At 42.5% G+C, this 21,777-nt stretch overlaps 1 pseudogene; it reads right to left on the reverse strand.

The window, feature by feature from the left end:
- Positions 1 to 372: 372 nt before the first annotated feature.
- LOC102435607 lies at positions 373 to 13,787 on the reverse strand (annotated as a pseudogene).
- Between the last annotated feature and the right edge of the window lie 7,990 nt (positions 13,788 to 21,777).

Below are 21,777 nucleotides of genomic sequence, written 5' to 3' on the forward strand. Positions count from 1 at the left end.
CAGAGAGAGAGAGAGAGAGAGAGAGAGAGAGAGAGAGAGAGAAACTTCAATCGGTTGCCTCCAGCATTTGCCTGAATGGTGGTCAAACCTATAACCTGGGTATGTGCCTTGATGGGGAATTGAACTGGCAACCTTTTCAGTGCAGGGGACAGCTCAACATCTTGGTCAATTTCTAAAACAAGGATAAATCACCCTAGCCGGGTAGGTCAATTGGTTGGGGCATCCTCCCCATTAGCCAAGGTTCTGGGTTTGATCCCAGTCAGGGCACATATATGAATCAACCAGTGAATGCGTAAATAAGTGAAACAACAAATGGATGTCCCCCCTCCTCTCTAAGGATCAATTTAAAAAACCCCAAAAATAATCATGTTTCTATATACAATTTCTGATGCCTACAGGATAATCAAGACTCTTTCCATTCTCCATACTCCAGAGTTCATCTGTCCTTGCCATGCTCACAGTTTTGAGAGCCAGTGCCTCCACCTGCTCTGCAGGCTGCAGCAGGTCGTTCATGTTGCTCTCAGCCTTGGTGAGCTCCATCTTGTCCATGCCCTCGCCTGTGTACTAGAGCAGGAAGGCCTTACCCTGGAACATGGCCAAGAACTGCTCTGAGATGTGCCTGAACAGGTCCTGGATGGCCGTGCTGTTAATGAAAGTGGCTGACATCTTCAGGCCTCCAGGCGGGATGTCCCACGATAGGCTGTCTTCACATTGTTGGGGATCCACTCCACAGAGGCGCTGCTGTTCTTGTTCTGCATGTTGAGCATCTGCTTGTCCACCTCCTTCATGGTCATGTGGCCCCAGGAAACAGCAGCCACTCTCAGGTAGTGGCCCTGATGGGCTTTGATACTGCAGGCTGCCCCAGCTAGTCAATGGGGGTGAAGCCAGGCATGAAGAAGTAGAGGTGTGAGAAGGGCACCATGTTCACTACCAGCTTGCACAGGTCTGAGTTCAGCTGGCCCAGGAAGTGCAGGCAGGTGGTGGCCCTGCTTATGGTGGCCGACACCAAGTGGTTGAGGTCTCCGTTCATGGGGGTGGCCAGTTTCAAGGTGCAAAAGCACATGTCATACAGGGCCTCATTGTCAATGGAGTAGGTTCATCTGTGTTTTCCACCAGCTGGTAGACAGGGTGGTGTTGTAGGGCTTGACCACCGTGTCGGACACCTTAGGCGAGGGCATCACGCTGCAGGTATTCACGATGCAGTCTGGGTACTCATGCCAGATCTTGCTGATAGGCAGTGTGCCCATCTGTAACTGGGTGCCATCCCCAGTGAGTGGGTCAGCTGGAAGCCCTGCAGACAGTCACAGCTTTCTGACTCCTTCCTCACCACTGAGTCCATCAGTTCAGCTCCCTCTAGTGGCCCTTTGCCCAGATGTTCCCAGCCCCACTCTGACCAAACATGAAGTTGTCTGGCCTGAAGATCTGGCCCAATGGTTCAGATCTGACTGAGTCTATCGTGCCAGGCTCTAGATCCACCAGGATAGCCTGAGGTACTACTGCTACTAGCAGCTGCGTTGTACTACACAGCTACAAGTCACTCTCCATGGTGACTGCCAGTGGGGCCGACCCCATGCTCATCACTAATGACCTCCCCAAACTTGGCTCCAGTCTGGTTGCCTCACTGGCTCCCGGAATGTTCCTGAGAATTGGGCTGCCCAGGCCTTTTAGCCATGTCCAATTTTGTCATCATTATGTAGATATGGGTAAAATCTTTCCATCATGGTCAATATGTTTTTCTTTTTAAACAAATGTAGCAATTTCTCATTGAAACTTCCCTCCTAAGGGACCATAATAGATTTCATGGTTCTCCAATGAAGAGGGAAGGTGCTAACTAGCCATGTAGCTCAAAGTACAGCATTATAGCAACTACTTCCCTTTGAGGAATAAAGAGCTGGTATTACAGCCTTAAAATTCCCTTTTACTACCAATAAAATAAATTTTCACACTTGTTCTATGAATAAAGTTTCTTTAGGAATTTGTTCTGTATGGCTGAATCTCTTCTGTTTCACCCATGAGATTAGAGGACAGCTAGATGAGAGAAGGGTTGAATAGGGCTGAAAAGGGTTTATGATGAGGAATTAATAATGTCAATTATAAATATAATAGCAGTCAATATTTTTTGAGTACTTACTATGTTCTAAGCATTGCTCTGAGCATCTCTCATTTATTAACTCTAACCATCACCATAGCCCTACAGATAAGTGCTAAGACAGGAAGGTGAGGCATGAAGAGGTTAAGTAATGCTCAAGGTCATACTTGGCTGAGTCTGATTCAATCAAACTCAGGTGGTCTCGTTCCAAGTCCAAGTGCTGGGTTTTCTGTGTTGTGGACTGACTGTTTCCTCTGCTTTAATGCATTCTGAATTAGAATTGTCCATCTGCCTCAATTAAAAAAGCAACATGTGTCATTAGTGTCCTTTAGCAAAGATTTAGAACACTTAGGTCCTTAAAAGAGCAAGGCAGAGAGCTATATATTGTGGGGGGATTTGATGAAAATTCTCATAGTAAGACAGTGAGTTGTAAGCTCCAGAATTCTTCATTTATGATCTGTCACACTGTCATGGATGGCCTACCCTGGATTTGTGTGGCCAAGGGATGTGGGTCTAGCTGGGCATTGGTGATTCCTTCCTGCATTTAGCAAATATTTGTGTAAAGTCTGTGATGAACCCAGCACGGTGCCAGCATTATTGGGGTTAGAGATGTATAACTACTTCTTTGCTAAGGGTTTGATATATTTGGTAAAGAAAGATTTTTATTAAACACCAGCTAGGTAGCAAGTACTGTGCTAGGCATTTTACATTGGTTCTTATTGAATTCTTCTGACATCCTTGGGAGGAAGGTACTATCCCCATCTGATGGATGAAAAACTGAGTCTTAGAGGGATTGAGGCACCTGTTGAAGGTCATGCAGCCAATAAAGCCCAGAAATCAAGCCCTGGAGTAAATTAAAGGAAAAAAATGACAATTTTAATGAGATCTGTTTATTATGAATGGATCTCACTGAATCTAATGAAATGAAGAGCCAGTTAACTTTGGAGAGCAGTGTTTTTTTTTTTTTTAAAAAAACACTTTCCATGTAATATTAATTCCAGAAAATGTTTCTTGGTGTGGGGTGCTGGTGGTGCTGGGGGAACAGAATAACCTTTTCTTAACACAAAAGCTCAGTATATGAAATAGTTGAAAGTGATGCTCCTGCTGTGTGTGGGGTGGTGGTAGGGAGGGTGGTGATCATGGATCTTTCCCATATTGGGCCTCCTCTCTACCCAGGACTGTGGAACCATAGGATTCTTGAGAAACCAGTTGGAAGTCAATGTTTTTGTATGAAATAATATGCCAACTCAAGTCTATAGATGGCAACTGTTAGCAAGTCATATACATAGATTCCCACAAAGCCAGATGTGTTGTCCTCATGTCCTAAGAGTAAAACTAAAAAATAACAAAATAATTGACCACGGTAAAAATGCTTAACTATGTACTTGGTTTCAAAAAAATACATAGCTGTAAATTGAGTGTTCAATCATGAAGAAGCAATAGGAAAATTCTTGGGAAGATGAGGGGATGGATGTCTCCTTGTCTATCTCATCTACCACTTGCTGGGGGAAGGGGGAGAGACTGGTAGAAGACGGCTTACTCTCTGCCCACCTCTTTCTTGGATGATTGGTGCTGGTGGGAGCCAAGCAGCCCACAGCAGAGTGTGCCAGCAAACCGCCTGGCTGGGTGAGTCAGTCTGCATCTTCAAGAGCAATTTGGAGGTTGTTTGCTTCTTCCCACTCCCAAGCTCCAGCCTCCCCTCAAAGACAGAGAATTTGTTAAACACACACACACACACACACACACACACACACACACACACACACACACACGAAGGAAATCCCCCCCCAAGGAACAACAAAAACACCCATTGTAAACAGCAGGTTTGTCTTCTGACAGGTTTTGTTTGCAAATGATAACAATTACAGGTGATTTTTCATTTCAATTGGAGAAGCAGGTATTAAAAAGAGAGAGACGGGGGGAGAGAGAGATGGAGAGCAGGCTCATCTCCCCAGTGCCTTATTCACTCCCTAGTCTACAACCTAACACGAGTGCGGAGGGCTAGGCAGTCTCCTCATTCCATTAAGTGAGATCTAATTGTGGCTGTTCGGTCTGTTGGCAGATGCAGTTTCTACATAACAACAGCCCAGAGACAGGGCTGCGTGATTAATGCTTCCAGTTGTCATATGCCCCATTATCTGTGCATTTGCATAACTTAATGGTTTAGGACAGGGGAGAGAGGATGCTTAATTTAATGTTTAGCAGGCCCTTGATAGCTGAATAATTTAAGAACTGTCAAGGGGGTCAGTCCTACAGCAATTCAGCAAGACAGCTATGATTTCTGCATATCGTTAAAATTCTTACTTAGGATAACTTTTTTTTTTTTAAGGAAAAAGAAAAGAACAACAATGCCTGAGAGGAAGCACTGATTTTTTTCTTCTTCTGTTAACCATTTTCTCCCTGAGGCAAATGGAAATTTTGTTTTTTGACAGCAGTTAAATGTTTGAAGATAGCTGGGGTGGGGTTGGGTCGGGGGAAGGTTATACTCATTCTCTTCCTTCATTTCTCTCCTCCCTTGACCTCAGGAGGTTCTTCTTTCCCGTTCTGATTTTTCTCCTCTTATTCTTTTTGTCCCCTCAATCACCTCATCCTTTGTGCCCCTTTTTATGAGCCATTTGCAATCCCTCCCCCCACCCCCCAGCCTCCAGCTGAAAGGCAGTTAGGGGAGGGGAGAGTGAGGAGGGAGGCTGGAGGGGAGGAGCATAATTTGCTTAAAATCAACTAACAGCCCAACCTGCTTTCAAAAGGAAACACTGCCAGTTTCATTAGTTGCTAATGAATATTATTAAACTAATCTGTCATTTGTTTTCTAATTATGTGTCACCAGGCATCACAGTGGCAGTGGAGGTGACTGCTGGTGAACAATTTTCCTCTTTGAGTCCTTTCTTTTTTTTAAAGAGGAACAGCCAGGAATGATTAGCAATAATTTGAACCTGGGTAATTTCCCCCTCTTTTCCTTAGTCTTTTAATTTTTCTCCCTCTCATTTATAATACTGCCAGGATCTTCATTGCCACCCAGTCTCTATAACCCCCTCCCAGGGTGAGACCCCAGCCCATGCCAAACGTGGGACAGTCCCCCTTCATGATGCAACTCATGGGCATGTCAACTGTTGTCTATTCTGGAGAGTCTCAAGCAGATCGAGCCCACATCTCTTTCCTGAGCAACGGGCTACTACACATCTTGACCTGGATGTCCCACAGACAACTCAAAATTCACATAGTCAAAGTAGGACACATTTCTCAGCCTGCTCCATTTTCCCATTGTTTTGAACTTGCAACCTGCAATTCTATCACTCTTCCTTTTCCTTGCTTTCCATGTTCACTTAATCACTAAATTACACCGATTCCCTCTAAGTATCTCTCAGCTTGCTTTCAGGACTCTCATGCCAATCCTTATTATTTGGTGATGAAGATGGCAAATAGATAACTGGGTTCCATTCATTGCATTTCCTCTACCCTTATTCTGTTATCCATATATTCACCAAAGAAATGCTTCCAAAATGTAAACTTGAATAAGTCACTGTCCTACTCAAAAATCCTTCAATGGCTCCCTATTGTTTAGACATTAAAGTTCACATGTTTAGTCTGGCATAGTAAACAGTCTCTCAGCTTCATCCCTCCACACCCCTCCTCACACCCTTGCTCTAGCCCAGGGGTGGGCAAACTTTTTGACTCGAGGGCCACAATGGGTTCTTAAACTGGACCGGAGGGCCGGAACAAAAGCATGGATGGAGTGTTTGTGTGAACTAATATAAATTCAAAGTAAACATCATTACATAAAAGGGTACGGTCTTTTTTTTTTTTTTTAGTTTTATTCATTTCAAACGGGCCGTAGTTTGCCCACGGCTGCTCTAGCCTCATTGCTGTGTTATGCCTTCAAGCTTTGCCATATGATTTTTTTCCTGTCTGAAATCCTTTTCTTTTTCTCTCTTTTAAATATATACTCTAATTCTCCACTTAAGTTGTGTGTGTGTGTGTGTGTGTGTGTGTGTGTGTGTGTGTTTTAAAGATACTTTAGATCTTGCTCCATGGGAAACATTTGCCAATGTCTGGAGAGATTCTTGGTTGTCACAAGTTGGTGGTGCTACTGGCCAGGTATGGTGTTAAATCTAATACACAAGACATCCCCCCACAACAAAGAATCATCTGGCCTCAAATGTCAATAGTGCTGAGGCTGAGAAATTGCTTTAGATCAGCTTCTGTTGTGCGACTATTCCTTTGTACATGTCGCTTATACCTTTCACATGGCATTTCATTCATGTGAACCACATGTTTCTCCCCTTAGATTGCATGAGCCAGAGGGCAACATTTTATATGCTTACATAACAGAACATCTTAAGGATTAGTTATTTAAAAAATGGCTTTTGTTGATGTTATTCCTGAATTTCCTCTGCCTACTCTACTGGCTGTTCACTATTATCAGTCATTTACACTTTAGAGTGAATGAAGCTTGAGTTATGAAGGTTTAGAGGAATCCTTATAAAATGTTACTTTCTGGAGATTAGGATGTGATTCCTAGTTAACATGGAGTTTGAATTCTAATACCAAGAGAAAAAATGGTCTCTTACCGATGTAAGATTTTATAACTTTTCTAATTGAGAAGGGATTCAAAGCCTTCTTTTGTTAAATGAATTGATAGGTTTTGATCTAATTGATCTAATTTTCTATTCTCTGAAGTTAAAAGCAAGTCCTGATTTTTTTTCTAATGGAGGAAATACATTTCTTGGATACAACAACTCTGAATATCAACCTGGTTGCTTTGACAATCTTCCTTGCTGTATTAGCATGAAACAATTATACAGGAACCAGAATAACTTCATTTGCTCCATCACATAATCACACACCAAGCAGGCATCTCTTCTGAGAAGCTATTTAAAACTTTCTAGTGCCTTCCTGTCATAATTAGAATAAAATTCACACCACCCTAGCTTCCCCAAGTCTCTGTCCTTGTTTAATTCTCCTCCAACCCCACATATACACTCTCCCACATGCTCACTAGGCTTTAGCCATACTGGCTTCTTTTCTGTTCTTCAAATACTAGAAGCTTGTACCTGATGTTGGAGTTTTATACTTGCTGCCCAGAACACTCTCCCTAGATCTTCTCACCATAAACACTTTTTTTTTATCATCCAATTCTCGGATTTAATACCACTTCTTCAGAAGTGATTTTATTAATGATCCTATAAAAAGTTGCTCCTCACCCCAGGTTATTCTCTACTCCGTAATTCTCTTTAATATTTAATAGTTCATATTGCTATACCATCATCTGAAATTATGTAACTTATTTACTTATTGATTATCTGTCTTTGATCACTAGAATGATAACTCTTTAAAAACAAGGAATTTAAGCTTTTTTCTTCACAGTTTATTTGAATTTAAGATATTCTGTGGGAGCTGGGTGCCTAACGTACTTGTTGAAAGACTTAATTAACTCTGCCCACTGTTTCTACTCAGTTGAGCAAGTATTTATTGTGTATGCATTCTGTGGGTGGTACTGTGGTGAGGAAGAAAGAGATAAGACATCATTCCCTCTCAACTAGTTTTCAATGTGGTGGAAATGGGCTATGTCCATAACCATCACCCTCATCTCAAAAACAACCAGTTGTGCCCTAGCCAGTTTGGCACAGTGGATAGAGCACTGGACTGTGGACTGAAGGGCCCGGGGTTTGATTCCCATCAAGGGCACATGCCAGGGTTGCAGGCTCAATCCCCAGTTGAGGGCGTGCAAGAGGCAGATGATCAATGATTCTCTCTCATCACTGATATTTCTATCTCTCTCTCCCTTCCTCTCTGAAATTAATAAAAATATATTTAAACAAACAAAAGACATCATTGCTAAGTGTCTATAGACTTCATTTTATTGAATCCTCTTAATGACATAGGTATGAATAACCCCACTTTACAGGTGAGAGAATGGGAATCTAGAAGGGTAGCAACTACCCTAAATCACAAAGGTCGTATATGACAAAGCTCACCATTGAACTTAACTCTGCTTGAGTTTAAAGCTTTACTTGTAACCTCTTCACATGTGTTTTCAAACACCTTATTTTGCTTTTCAGGATGCTAGTTCTATAAAAGAGGTAGGATATGATTCTTTAAATCACCTCCTCAATTTTAAAGAGAGGTGGATGAGGGAAAGAGAACTTTATTTTCTATTGTAAGGCAAGAGGTTTGTTAGCTAAACAATAAAGTCTCCTCCAAACACTGAGCCATTGCCTTCGACTTTATTGCTAACTCAGGGCTCTCTCCTATCCCTGATCTTTTAGGATAGAATAGTGAGGAAGAGAGAGGTGAGTGGGGTACACATAGGAGGTAAAGATAGTCTGATAAAATTTAGAGTCCAGTCTAAAACTGTGCCGCTTCCCCACAGTGCCTGAAAAGATTCTCTCCTCTTTGTCTCACCTTTTGCTTCTCCACCAATTAGAAATTTATTTTTTATTACTAACTGCACAATGAAGTGAAGACTAGCTCCAGAATGGCTATCAGTCCCTCATACCTCTTTGTTCTCTCTGATGTCTGTTGATTAGAGGAAGTAGAAGATCTGATAAAAGAATTTTGAAGACCTACATTGGGAGGGCAGGCATTTTAGGCTGTTATTGGGACTATAGGAAGGTGCTAGGTGGTTGGGGTTCAGAAGTGGGGGTGACATTAGGTAGTATAGGAACATAGAGATACTCAAGATAAATGGTTTTCTATCCTTAAAGGACCAGGGGTGACTGAATCCTGTGGGAGCATATGGTGGTGGCTCTTGACCTGCTGTTTGTACATGTGACAAGTGATAATAACCTCTATCTCTGTGTGCTGGTATTGAAACCTCTGTTTTCATCTTCCTTTTGACCCACTTTAATTGCACAATTAGACAAATGATTAATTGGCCAGCAGGGGAGAATCTTAGACTCTTCTAGGGAAATGAGGATAGCAGTCATTTCCAAAATCTCTACCTAGTTATTTTACATCCTTGGGGTTTGCCTGATTAGCCTTGTGAAGTCATTGATCCCTGGCCATAGTTACTCCTCCTGGTGAGAAAAGAAGTAGAGGAAGCAGGAGAAATCACATGTAAGCATTAAACTTATGGAGTGACTCTTCTCTATAATATTCTTGCCTTAACTCTATGTCCATAGTTCTAGAATGAGCTGTGAGTAGGGGTGGGAATGAGGATAAATCAGCTTTCATTTTAGGTGAGGAGGAGGAAAAGGAACTCCTAGCTTTCACCAAATTTTTGTAGGAAGCAGATCTGCTTCACCCTACGGGAAACTATCAACTTTAGACAAACAAACTCTAGGAAGCCTCTCTGTAATGGCAGAATAAATCTACCCTTATATTTCTCTTGAAATAACAAGGAGATGAAATACAAAGAGAAAACCTTGCGCTCACTAACATAAATCAGCCCCGTTGTTGTGATCAGCACATATGGTATGGTAACATTGCCCACTGCTCTGAGACCCGCTAATGGAAGACCATATGTGCTTCTGCAAGATCAAAACACAGCGGGCCTGGTTTAAGACTCCGTGGCGGCCCTAACTCCGAACTTACTTGCATTTATTGGTTTGTGTTTCTGCTTTAGCACCATTCTTGCCACCATAGTCTCTCACCTTCCCTCACTTTTTCTTTCCTATCTTTCAGGAGTTGAGAGGACTGGATAATTTAAAAACTTGTTTGGACTTCATAGAGTTCTTTTAGTGAGCAGTGGCCATGAGAGAGAGAGACACAGATGCCAGAATTGGGAGATACTATTGATAATACTTCTAGGATTGACCAATATTTTCTGCTGGATAATTTGCCTCTTCCCCTCCCACAGCTTAGAGATATAACTGACATAAAAAATTATATATATTTAAGGTGCATAATTGGATACACATATACATTGTGAAATGAGTACTACAATCAAGCCAATTAACATAGCTGTCACCTCACACAGTTACCTTTGTGTGTGTGGTGAGAACACTTAAGATCTACCCTATTAGCAAATTTCAAGTATATAACACAGTGTTATCAACTGTAGTCACCATGCTGTATATTAGGTTCCCAGAAAAAGAGTTGCATTTTGGAATATATTAATTACAGGGAATTAAATAGACAGATTTAAGCAAGGGTGAAACGAGGTGTTATTTAGTTTTCTCTTCCTCACTTTTATTTAAATGTAGACTTTGGAAAAAGTAAGAAGGCCTTGTATTTATTTTCATACATACATTCAAAGTAGATGAATGACTGAATGAATGAAGCGGGCACATAGCTTCTTGTATTATTGTGAGTATGAGCACAAATGAAAACCAAAGAGGTTATTAATAGGAGGACCAGATGCATAGCACATCTTTTTTCTTGGGAGCTCAAAGAACCTTGTCAGCATAAATGCATTAATCTTGGAATGTCCCTTTGAGAGTGGTGTCTGGTTAACATATTACCCTCTGATTTGTTATGGCCCATGCTTAGCTCCTTTCCCTTTCACAGGAGATCCTAGATAGGTCTGAACAAGCCCATGATGGATGCCAGACAAAGATTTTAATGGGAGAGAAACAAAAAGCCACACACACTTGTTACTGAAATAAAACTAGCTTATTATCCTTTGAGTAAAAAAAAAATAACACCCTATTTGTCATATTAATGAAGACCTAATTCAGTTATGTTCTTTTCTGAGTCCTTGCCCATAGCATCCCCACTAAACCAGGATATCTGCCAGGACCCTTCGATGCAGACCATGTGGCGCCTCATTGTTGGGCTGAGTGACAAAGGTCTTATTATGAAATCCTTTATATTCTCATGTATTTATTTTTTCTTGCGAATTAATCCTATGCCATTTCAGTGCTATGAAATCCTATTGTTTCAAAGCCAACACTCACCCTCTAATCCAAATTGGGCTAAAAGTGATAACCACCCTGAAAACTGTGTGCTATGTTTAGAAAAAACTTCAGTGGAGACTTCCGGACTCCAAAAGGGGATGTGGCTACTCTGTCTGTAGCAAGCCAACAAGGTGGAAAGAATGGCAGCTGTTTAGGTACATTAGGTATCAAGAGATGGCATTGTTTAGGGCGATGATTCCTAAACCCAGGTGATCATCCAGATGAACAGGGGAAGGTTAACATCACCAGGCTCCCACATATGAGGAATCTTATTCAAGAAGTCCGGGGGGTAGGTCCAGGCATCTATCTAAAAAGCCTTCTCAGCCCTAGCTGGTTTGGCTCAGTGGATGGAGCGTCGGCCTGTGGACTGAAAGGTCCCGGGTTCAATTCTGGTCAAGGGCACATGCCCAGGTTGTGGGCTCAATCCCCAGTAGGGGGCGTGCAGGAGGCAGCTGATCAATGATTCTCTCTCATCATTGATGTTTCCATCTCTCTCTCCCTTCCTCTCTGAAATCAATAACAATATATTTAAAAATAAATAAATAAAATAAAAAAGCTTACTTAGGTAATTCTGATGATGAAACACTAGCTGTAAAACCCTTGCCTTGAGTTTCAGTTCAGGTTCTGCCATGTGTTCATTCAACCAACCAACCATCTAATCAATTGCTGTTACATGCCAGGTACTGGGTTGAGTGCTGGGAAACAGAGGTTAACAAGACAGACATCCTGGCCAAACCATTTAACAACTTTCAGCTTCCTTCCCTCCTCTTTGAATAGGGGTTAGATGAGATTTCGGGTCCTGCCCAGCTCTAGCAGTCCATGATATTTAAGAAACAGAGCCCCTGACCTCCTAATATGCCTTTCAACTTCTTTTCGGTTCTTATTGCCAAGCTGACATTCTCCCATTCCAGTTTTCTACCTTCCTTGCCTTACAATTCTGCCTCAAAGCAACAGTCTTCAGTGCTTGATGTCAGCCTGATTGAAATGTTGAAAGATTTCCTCTCCATTTCCAGAGGCGATGGGGCTGAGAAGTTAACCCAGGCTTCATCAGGGCTACTCGTGTTTCTATTCATCATGGCAGCCCTACTGACAGTTTAAAAAGGACAGCTCCCCATTTGTTACATGGAAAGTTCTTGTGCTTTTCCTCTTCTACTTCCATTAGAGGCTCAGTGGAGCTAGATGTACAGCTCCAAAGACAGGAGAAGATGAGGCAAATCTGGACCTCCAAAAGCAAAGGGGCTGAAGGGAGGGCGAGGGCCCTTTTGGGAAGATGCTCCAAATTTGGCCCTGAAGGTTCCCGCAGTGGTTCTCAACCTTCTGGCCCTTTAAATATAGTTCCTCATGTTGTGACCCAACCATAAAATTATTTTCGTTGCTACTTCATAATTGTAATGTTGCTACTGTTATGAATCGTAATGTAAATATCTGATATGCAGGATGGTCTTAGGCGACCCCTGTGAAAGGGTCGTTCGACCGCCAAAGGGGTCGCGACCCACAGGTTGCGATCCGCTGCTCCAGAGGCCGTTCTCAGCTGCCTGCTAGTTCTGGGAGGTCTCGGTGCAGACTGGGTGACGGGGACAGCCCAGCGGAGACAGGACAGGTCCTCGAGCCCAGGCTGGGCCCTGGCCTGGTGTTCAGCTCCCTCGCGGCTGTGCCGGGCTGTGCTGGGCTGTGCCAAGCCCTGCCGGGCCGTGCAGGCCAGCTGGTGCGCTGGGTTCTGCTGGTAGGGGTGGCACTCAGGGGCTTCTCGGTGGAGTCCAGGCCCGTGGGGGACGTCCGCTCTTGACCTTTTGGCGTGCGGGCATGCGGGTGGGACTTCCTGGGGGAGGCTCTGGTTGGTTTCTCCGCGGAGGATACCTTCCCCTCAGACCAGTGGGGGCCCCTTGCTCAGGCCGGCAGTCTGAGCGTGGCCCGCCCGAGAGGTCCAGGCCGCTGACGGTGGTCACAGGAGGTTGGGGTGGTCGCCCTGTGCAGACTCTGTTTTTGCTGTCACCGGCCGGTCCAGCTCGTCTGCCTCCTGCAGCGCCTCTCTGTCGCAGCATCTCCAAGTTTTCCTTCTTGAGCTCCTCTGTGGCGGCCTCATTCCGCCGTGGAAGCCCGCCGGGTACCCCCTCCGCTTCCTCGGGGTCGAGGCTGAGCTCCAGCCGGGCCCCTGCGTTGCCCTCTTGCTCGTTCTTGCGCAGGAGACCGAGAGGCCTGGGTGGCTCTGCTCGCCTGGGCGCTTGGGGATGTGAGGACACGTTTGCCCTGCATCTCACCCGGTGGGATTGGATGTCTGTAGGGCAGAAAACAATGCCAAACAACAACAACATGCCACTTCCACGTTAATAAGTTTTCAGAAATGGCCGTGTGAATTTGGAACTCTCTAGATCAGTGGTTCTCAACCTTCCTAATGCCGCGACCCTTTAATACAGTCCCTCATGTTGTGGTGACCCCCAACCATAAAATTATTTTCGTTGCTACTTCAAAACTGTAATTTTGCTACTGTTATGAATCGTAATATAAATATCTGATATGCAGGATGTATTTTCATTGTTACAAATTGAACATAATTAAAGCATAGTGATTAATCACAAAAATAATATGTAATTATATATGTGTTTTCCGATGGTCTTAGGTGACCTCTGTGAAAGGGTCGCTCAACCCCCAAAGGTGTCGCGACCCACAGGTTGAGAACCGCTGCTCTAGATGGAGAGAGTATGGCAATTTAACCTACAGAGGTTTCTTTCTTTTTAAAACAAAATATATTTTTATTGTTGATAGTGTTACAGATACCTCCCATTCCTCCCTTTGTCCTCCCTCCTCCCAGCCCCTCCCCTGCCCTCCCATCCCCCATTCACTACCCTGTTACCTGTGTTCATGGGCGATGCAGATAAGTATGTAAGTTCTTTGGTTTATCTCTCTCCTGCCCCCAACCCCACATAGAACTATGCCTGTCTGTCCCATGCCGTTGGTTTCTTTACGAGTCTTTCTATCATCCAGGAATGTTACTATTTGATTGATGACAGTAGAGCTGATGCCACTTCTTATGATCAAGGGGCTCCCTGAATCACAAGGGTCCAAGTATTTCACTGCTCATCAGCGTGATCCATAAAGGTTGCTGTATCTGCTGACCACTACTGCTCTTGCTGCTCTTGCCTGAGGAAGGAGGAAGGGAGGTGAGGAGCCCATTCTCTGAGTTTTCAGGCTTGGCTCACTGAGATGGTTCCAGAAGCCAGGATTTAACGCAAGTCAATGAGGCAGATGGTGGAAGGTCTGGTTTAAAGGGCATGGCTGTTACTCAGCCCCAGGGATAGTGGCTTTTGGGGATTGTGAATCTAGTGTTGCCAGATCTTATGAATTTTCCCAAAAGCAGCTGGAGACCCAGATTTTTATGATGGCATGCAATTCAAATGATCTATGCACACATACTCCAACCACTTTTGACGGGGCATTGCTGGCTGGTCCTGTAGTAGCCCTCCTTTCCTGTTTGTACGTGCAAGAGAATCTTATGAGCCTTTTGATGACTGGAAGTGATCAGAGGGAACACAACTCCCTAAAACGTTCACTCTGTTCTTTCATGTTCATTTTGATGGAACCCAAATGATAGATGCTTGAGGTTGAAATGTAGAGCATGACAACGGATCTAGCTAATCATTCCAAGGTACCAAGTGGGAACATGGGATCTAAGTGCTCCTTGGAGTTGTATGGCAGAAAACCTACACAGCCCTCTTTTGGCATATGGTGCTCCTTGGAGTTGTATGGCAGAAAACCTACACAGCCCTCTTTTGGTTTTGTAGCATCGCTTCTCCACATGGAGGTTCCTTCAGCTTGTGGTGGGCCATCCGAATGGGCCAACCCTGAAAACTCAGAGAATGAGTTCCTCACCTCTCCTGTTCCTTCCCCAGGGAATAACAACAAGATTCTGGTTGTTAGTCGATACAGCAACCTTTACAGGCTCACTCTGATGAGCAGTCAAAATATTCCATTATGCACACAGTTTCTTTTTCTCATACCCTGCACTCTCTAACTTCAGAGCTAGGTCCTACCACCTTTCTTCTGTTCCCAGGCTGGGGATTTCCCCAAATTGACCCACAAAATAGGGTATAAATCACAGCTGTTCTCTTTCCCCTACCTATTTTTAATGTTGGGTAGTGGTGTCAGACTTAGAATCCCAAGCGTGTTGGAGAGGAGAAAAGAAGTCAGGTTGGCCTTTACATTAGTTGCTGACTTAAAGTTTTTCCCCCCTCTTTTGGTTTTTATGGAAATATGAAACATTTTTTAGGTATCTCTACTGTAAGATTTAAGATCCTGCCAATAGGTCAACATACTAGTATAAGACACATCTCTACAACTGCATAACTTTTAGGTCTTATTTTGATAAAAAGTTTCTATATTCTTCTTAATCTCAAGTTACAAAATCAACTGGGTACCATGTTTGTATCAGTCATAGTCCTAGAAAAATAAAATGTCATGCCTTAATTGGATAATTTGTAGTGAATTTGATAAAGGGATTATTTACATATATGTAGAACAAAATCATAGGAGATTGTGCAGTAAGCTGGGGCTAGAAACAGTGGGGTGCTGAGGTGGGGTCTGTTACTAATACCCTCAGTAGAGATGGTGACTACTGGAGTCTGAATGGCAGGCTGTATGGAGGTGGCCAATTACAGGAGACAATCAGCCTGCAGTGGCCCTGCAGATGGAAAGCCCAGAGGATACGGATTCTGATCTCATTCTTCTGTCTCCTGTGTACTGTCTTGCCTCTCCTGTGGCCACACCCAACTGGAAGCTTGTCAGTATAGACCAGTGATGGCGAACCTTTTGAGCTCGGCGTGTCAGCATTTTGAAAAACCCTAACTTAACTCTGGTGCCGTGTCACATATAGAAATTTTTTGATATTTGCAACCATAGTAAAACAAAGACTTATATTTTTGATATTTATTTTATATATTTAAATGCCATTTAACAAAGAAAAATCAACCAAAAAAATGAGTTCACGTGTCACCTCTGACACGCGTGTCATAGGTTCGCCATCACTGGTATAGACCATCCAGGTCACAAGGTGGAAGGGGTGGAGAGTGGATCTAGAGGGGCAAGTATAAGCTATCTAGTACATTTTTAAAAATTAAGGACTTCCAGATGCAGTCATGAGGTGCCAGTTTGATCTTGATTTAGGTGAGTAGTTCTTAGTTTAAGTTTGAACATTCTAGTATAGAAATGCTATCTCAACAGAAGCAATTAAAGGAATGAAATGCATTGCAAAGGATCAACTACATGGTTGCTCATAAAATCCAACAAATGTTTATTGAATCCTTACTATGTCCCTAGTATTGTGGTCATCTTATCTGGGAACCATATTGATGTTACTGTAATAGAGGGCAAGATTACATGATATGTAGGTTGAGCTTAGTTTGTTTGGATAAGAGATTGTAAACTTTTTTGGATAAGAGATTGTCTATCTGCTCTTCATGCGTTGTATAGAGTGATTCTTTCATATCAACCAAACTGTGTACTGTTACATTCTGTAGGAGGATGGTTTCTAGAAGCAAAGTAATCCCTTTAACAGTTCAGTTATTGTTGTGCAAGTTTTTATTTATAGAACAAACAGCATTAAAATTACAGTTACAGTTTCCTTCTTATAAAATGGGAATTAGATAAGAAATGCATATATCTGACCCTTTGTAAGCTCTTAATAAAGGTAAACTGATTTTGAAATAAAAGAGAAAACCCACCAATCTCCCTATCCTCAATATTCAATGTTTTTATGTTTCCTTAGTTTCCTTTAAACATCACCCTTGTGCATATATAATTTCTACATGTTAGGGGGATTTGATTTGCAAGTGAAAATACCCTAAACTGCCAACAAATTATACAATCTGGACAAAATGGATAAATCCTTAGAAACATACAATCTTCCAAAACTGGGTCACAAAATCTGAATAGACTGATTATAACTAATGAAATTGAAGCTGTAATAATTTAAAAAAAACTTTCAACAAACAAAAGTCCTGGACCAGATGACTTTACAGGTGAATTTTACCAAATATTTAAAGAATAACTAAGACCTATCTTTATCAAACTATTCCAAAAAATTCAAGAGGAGGGAAGACCCCCAAGTTCATTTCATGAGGCCAGCATTATCCTAATTCCAAAACCAGATATAGACACTATAAAGAAAGAAAATTATGGGCCAATATCCCCAATGAATAGAGGTACTAAAATCCTCAACAAAATATTAGCAAACGGAGTCCAGGAATATATTAAAAAGATCATACACCATGATCAAGTGGGATTTATTCCAGGCATGCAAGGTTGGCACAATAGCTGCAAATCAATAAATTTGATACACTACATAGACAAAATGAAGGATAAAACCTACATGATCATATAAATAGATGCAGAAAAAGCATTTGTTAAAATTCAGCACCAATTTATGATAAAAAAAACTCTCATACACTGTTGATGGAGTTTCCTCAAAAAATTGAAAGTGAAACTGCCTTATGACCCAGCGATTCCACTTCTGGGAATACATGCGAAGAAACCTGAAGCACTGATTTGAAAGAATATATGCACTCCTATGTTTATTTCATTGTTATTTACAATAGCCAAATTTAGAAGCATCCCAAGTGCCCATCAGTAGATGAATGGATAAAAAAGCTGTGGTATATTTACACAATGGAATATGACTTGGCCATAAAAAAGAAGGAAATCTTACCTTTTGCAACAGCATGGATGGACCTGCAGAGTATTATGTTTAGTAAAATAAGCCAGTTAGAGAAAGACAAGTACCATATGATTTCACTTATATGTAGAAGCAAATGAACAAAATGAACAAACAGAAACAGACTTATAGATACAGAAAACAGACTGACAGCTACTAGAGGGGAGGGGTGTTGGGTGATTGGGTAAAAATGCTGAAGGAATTAAAACAAACAAACAAAAAAACATACAAACCTTATAGACACAGACAACAGTATGGTGATTACCAGGGGTAGGGGGAGTGACGGGAGGTAGAAGAGAGAGGGTAAAGGGGGGATCAATGTTGATGGAAGGAGACTTGACTTTGGGTGGTGAGCACACAATACAATGTATTATAGAATTGTACACTTGAAACCTATATAATTTTATTAACCAATGTCACCCCAATAAATTCAATAAAAAATAAAAAAACCCCAAACACAAACATTCCACTCCCCCCACTCCCCCCCCGCCATTATATTGTTAATGTTTGCTGTCAAGTCTGGGAGTCTCCTCCAAAGGTAAAGGCTGCTTTTACCTGGTGGAATTTCCATCTCTACACATGCTTCCATTGTTCAGGATTCAGGTGGGGGCAGATTGTTTTGGTCCAGAAATGACATATATTACTGCCATTCACAACCAGTTGTCTAGAACTAGTCACATGACCCACAGGTAAAAGAAGCCCTTTCAGGCTGTGAGCTAGTAAACAGACAAAGTTAAATCTTTCCACACATCCATGACTTTTCCTCTGTACATATTTTAGTAGAATTATGGAATCATGGCACGTGTGCTTGTCCAGATCCCCCTGAATTCCTTTATACAGTTTCCACATTCCCACTGGTTTGGATGTACTTCCACTGCCAAAGTATGTACCTCGGGCTCTTTTTAGGAAAGCTGCACTTGGGCTGCTGGAGTTTCCCCGAACACTTGGGGAGACAGACAGAGACGGGAGGATTTACTGTGGAGCCTGGAAACCACTCTGGTGTAGCCCTTAACCAGTGATGGCAGCACGAGGGAGTAGAGCTGGGGCATAACATACACGTCAGAGTCCCCGAGGGACCTAGATGAAGCTACCCTCTGCAGGACCTGCCAGCAATCACCTTTGTGTAGCTTCCTGTCGACTCTGTCCTGTTTCCTTCATTCTCTTGCCAGTCTCCCCGGGAGCATGCAGTTAATATGTCACAAATGCACAGATATTCATCTCAGGGTCTGCCTCTGGGGAACGAAGTCTAAGCCAGCTTGTGAAGAATATTCAGGCTTGTGATTGAATTAGCCTTTAGTTAGAATGAGGAAGAGCTACCACAACCGCTGGCAGATGGGACATTATGATGGTCTGGACCAGCCGTGGGCAAACTACGGCCCGCGGGCCAGATCCGGCCTGTTTGAAATGAATAAAACTAAAAAAAAAAAAGACCGTACCCTTTTATGTAATGATGTTTACTTTGAATTTATATTAGTTCACACAAACACTCCATCCATGCTTTTGTTCCGGCCCTCCGGTCCAGTTTAAGAACCCATTGTGGCCCTCGAGTCAAAAAGTTTGCCCACCCCTGGTCTGGACTGTGACACTGGATCTCAGGTACCTCAGTGATTGCATGACAAAGGAAAGGGCTTTACGGCTTCTGACTGTGGTTCACTGAATACACATCTGTGCAACTTTGAAACTGGCTTTGGGTTGTGAACGAGTGTGGCAGTTCTTGCTTCCTTTGGGAAACTGAATATTATCCTGTCTAACAGAGTTCAACATAGTGGTCTTTTCTGCTGAAGTCTAAATCTCCATGTAATTTCATTTCATTTTCCCTAGTCTCTTGCACAACCCTAAAAACTCTGTATATTTGGAACTAACAATTCTCATATAATGAAGGATGGGCTGTTCTTGCATTGCAAAAATGCACGAATCGCCCTGCAGGAGAGGGGAGGGGAAGTAACAGCACCTTAAGCTCGGCAAGGGGACTATTTTGTTCTGGGGGGCATCTCCATCCCTCCCCCTCCCGTGCCTTTGGGTTGGTAATGTTAGTGTTGTCTTTGCTTTCTCTCTGTCCTTTATAAACATGTTCCTCTTGTCCTTCCATAGTGTTTCTTGTCTGTTCCTTCCCTTGCATTTCCATGGTGACTATCTCTGTCCATGCATGCACAGAGAAAAGATGGTGAGAAAACACAAAGAGAAGGAGGTCATCTGCAAGCCAGGAAGCGAGGCCTCAGAAGAAACCAACTCTGCTGGCACCTTGATTTTGTTCTTCAAGACTCCAGAACTATGAAAAAGTAAATTTCTGTTACTTAAGACACCCAGTTCGTGGTACTCTGTTATGGCAGCCCAAGCAGATTAATGCACCATTTTACATTGAGATTGTTTCCCTGATAGTATAGTATAGTGATGGTGAACCTATGACACGCATGTCAGAGGTGACACTCGAACTCATTTTTTTGGTTGATTTTTCTTTGTTAAATGGCATTTAAATATATAAAATAAATATCAAAAATATAAGTCTTTGTTTTACTATGGTTGCAAATATCAAAAAATTTCTATATGTGACACGGCACCAGAGTTAAGTTAGGGTTTTTCAAAATGCTGACACGTCGAGCTCAAAAGGTTCGCCATCACTGGTATAATATCTAATAGTAGACTAGTATACTGGTCTCCAATCCATTCTGGTTTAATGCAATACTTTTAAAAATATTTTTTTATTGATTTCAGAGAGGAGGGGAGAGGAAGAGAGAGATAGAAATATCAATGATGAGAGAGGATCATTGATTGGCTGCCTCCTGCATGCTTCCTACTGGGAATCAAACCTGCAATCCAGGTATGTGCCCTTACAGGGAATTGAACTGTGACATTCTGGTTCATAGGTTGATGCTCAACCACCGAGTCAAGCTGGCCGGGTTAATTAAATTCTTTTTTTTAAAAAATATATTTTATTGATTTTTTACAGAGAGGATGGGAGAGGGATAGAGAGTTAGAAACATCGGTCAGCTGCCTCCTGCACACTCCCCACTGGGTATGTGCCCGCAACCAAGGCATATGCCCTTGACCAGAATCATACCTGGGACCCTTGAGACCGCAGGCCGATGCTCTATCCACTGAGCCAAACCGGTTAGGGCTTAATTAAATTCTTAAAGCAGCAATTACATCTTGATTCATACTGAAATAAATCCTGTAGCACATTAGTACCACAGAGTAAAGCTGGAATGCTTTATTTAGATGGACATTCAAGATGTCTATAATCCAACCCAAGAGCCTCCCTTACAGCACTTTCTCTGTTTCCCAGTCTCTTCCCTGTCCCCAAAATATAATGCCCATTTTTTTCTTGGCCCAGTTCGATATTCTCCAGTTTCCATGCTGACTGTCCAAACCCCATCTGTTCTTCATCCTAAGCCTCACTTAATCGGTGAAGCCTCTTCTTACCGTTCCAGTCCACCTCTAAATTGCTTTAGTAGTCTCTGTCTTTTGTATTTGGATCTATACTTAATGTTTGGATTTTAAGTGTTTCATATTCTCTGCCTCGTGCTGGACACACACATGATAGATACAATAAATATTTGTCAGTGAACGAGTGAACAACGTTGCCAACAAGGCAGAAGTGGTGTGACTTATACAGAGTTGGGCCTGAGGTGATACTATGCAAGGAGTAGGTAGTTAAAAGCCCCAAGAATGTTAGGATTTAGTTGCTATTTGAACTAAAGCTGAGTTACTTAGATCTTGGGCATATGTCACTTTGAGCCTGGATTCCTCTCATCTGATGACATGTGTACTGAGTGCTGAGGAAAATCCCTTATGCATTGGTGTGGGTCTCTCCCCATCCACACTCTGCAAGGTAGTTAGTACTTTGCAGACATTTCACAGAGGGAGAGGTGGTGATTGAAGCCACGAGTGCCTAGAATCACAAATGGAGATACCCAGGCCTAGTGTCAGGCTATAAACAATGCTTTTTGTGTATGTGTGTGTTTAAACCCAGATATCTAAGTCTGTGTTCTTTGAGCAAAAGCCCATTCATTTAGAGAAAAAAGAGACAGCTCCAAATTACGCCTCTGGGCTTTGTTTGTCTTTAATGAGACCAACACAGGTTAGATAATAGGATTGATAGGCTAGGAGCACACTGACTTTGTATAAGCGCGTCATAGGCAAAGACTGTT

This window comes from Myotis lucifugus, unplaced genomic scaffold (genome assembly GCF_000147115.1).
Source record: "Myotis lucifugus unplaced genomic scaffold, Myoluc2.0 scaffold_31, whole genome shotgun sequence".
Classification (NCBI taxonomy): Eukaryota; Metazoa; Chordata; class Mammalia; order Chiroptera; family Vespertilionidae; genus Myotis; species Myotis lucifugus.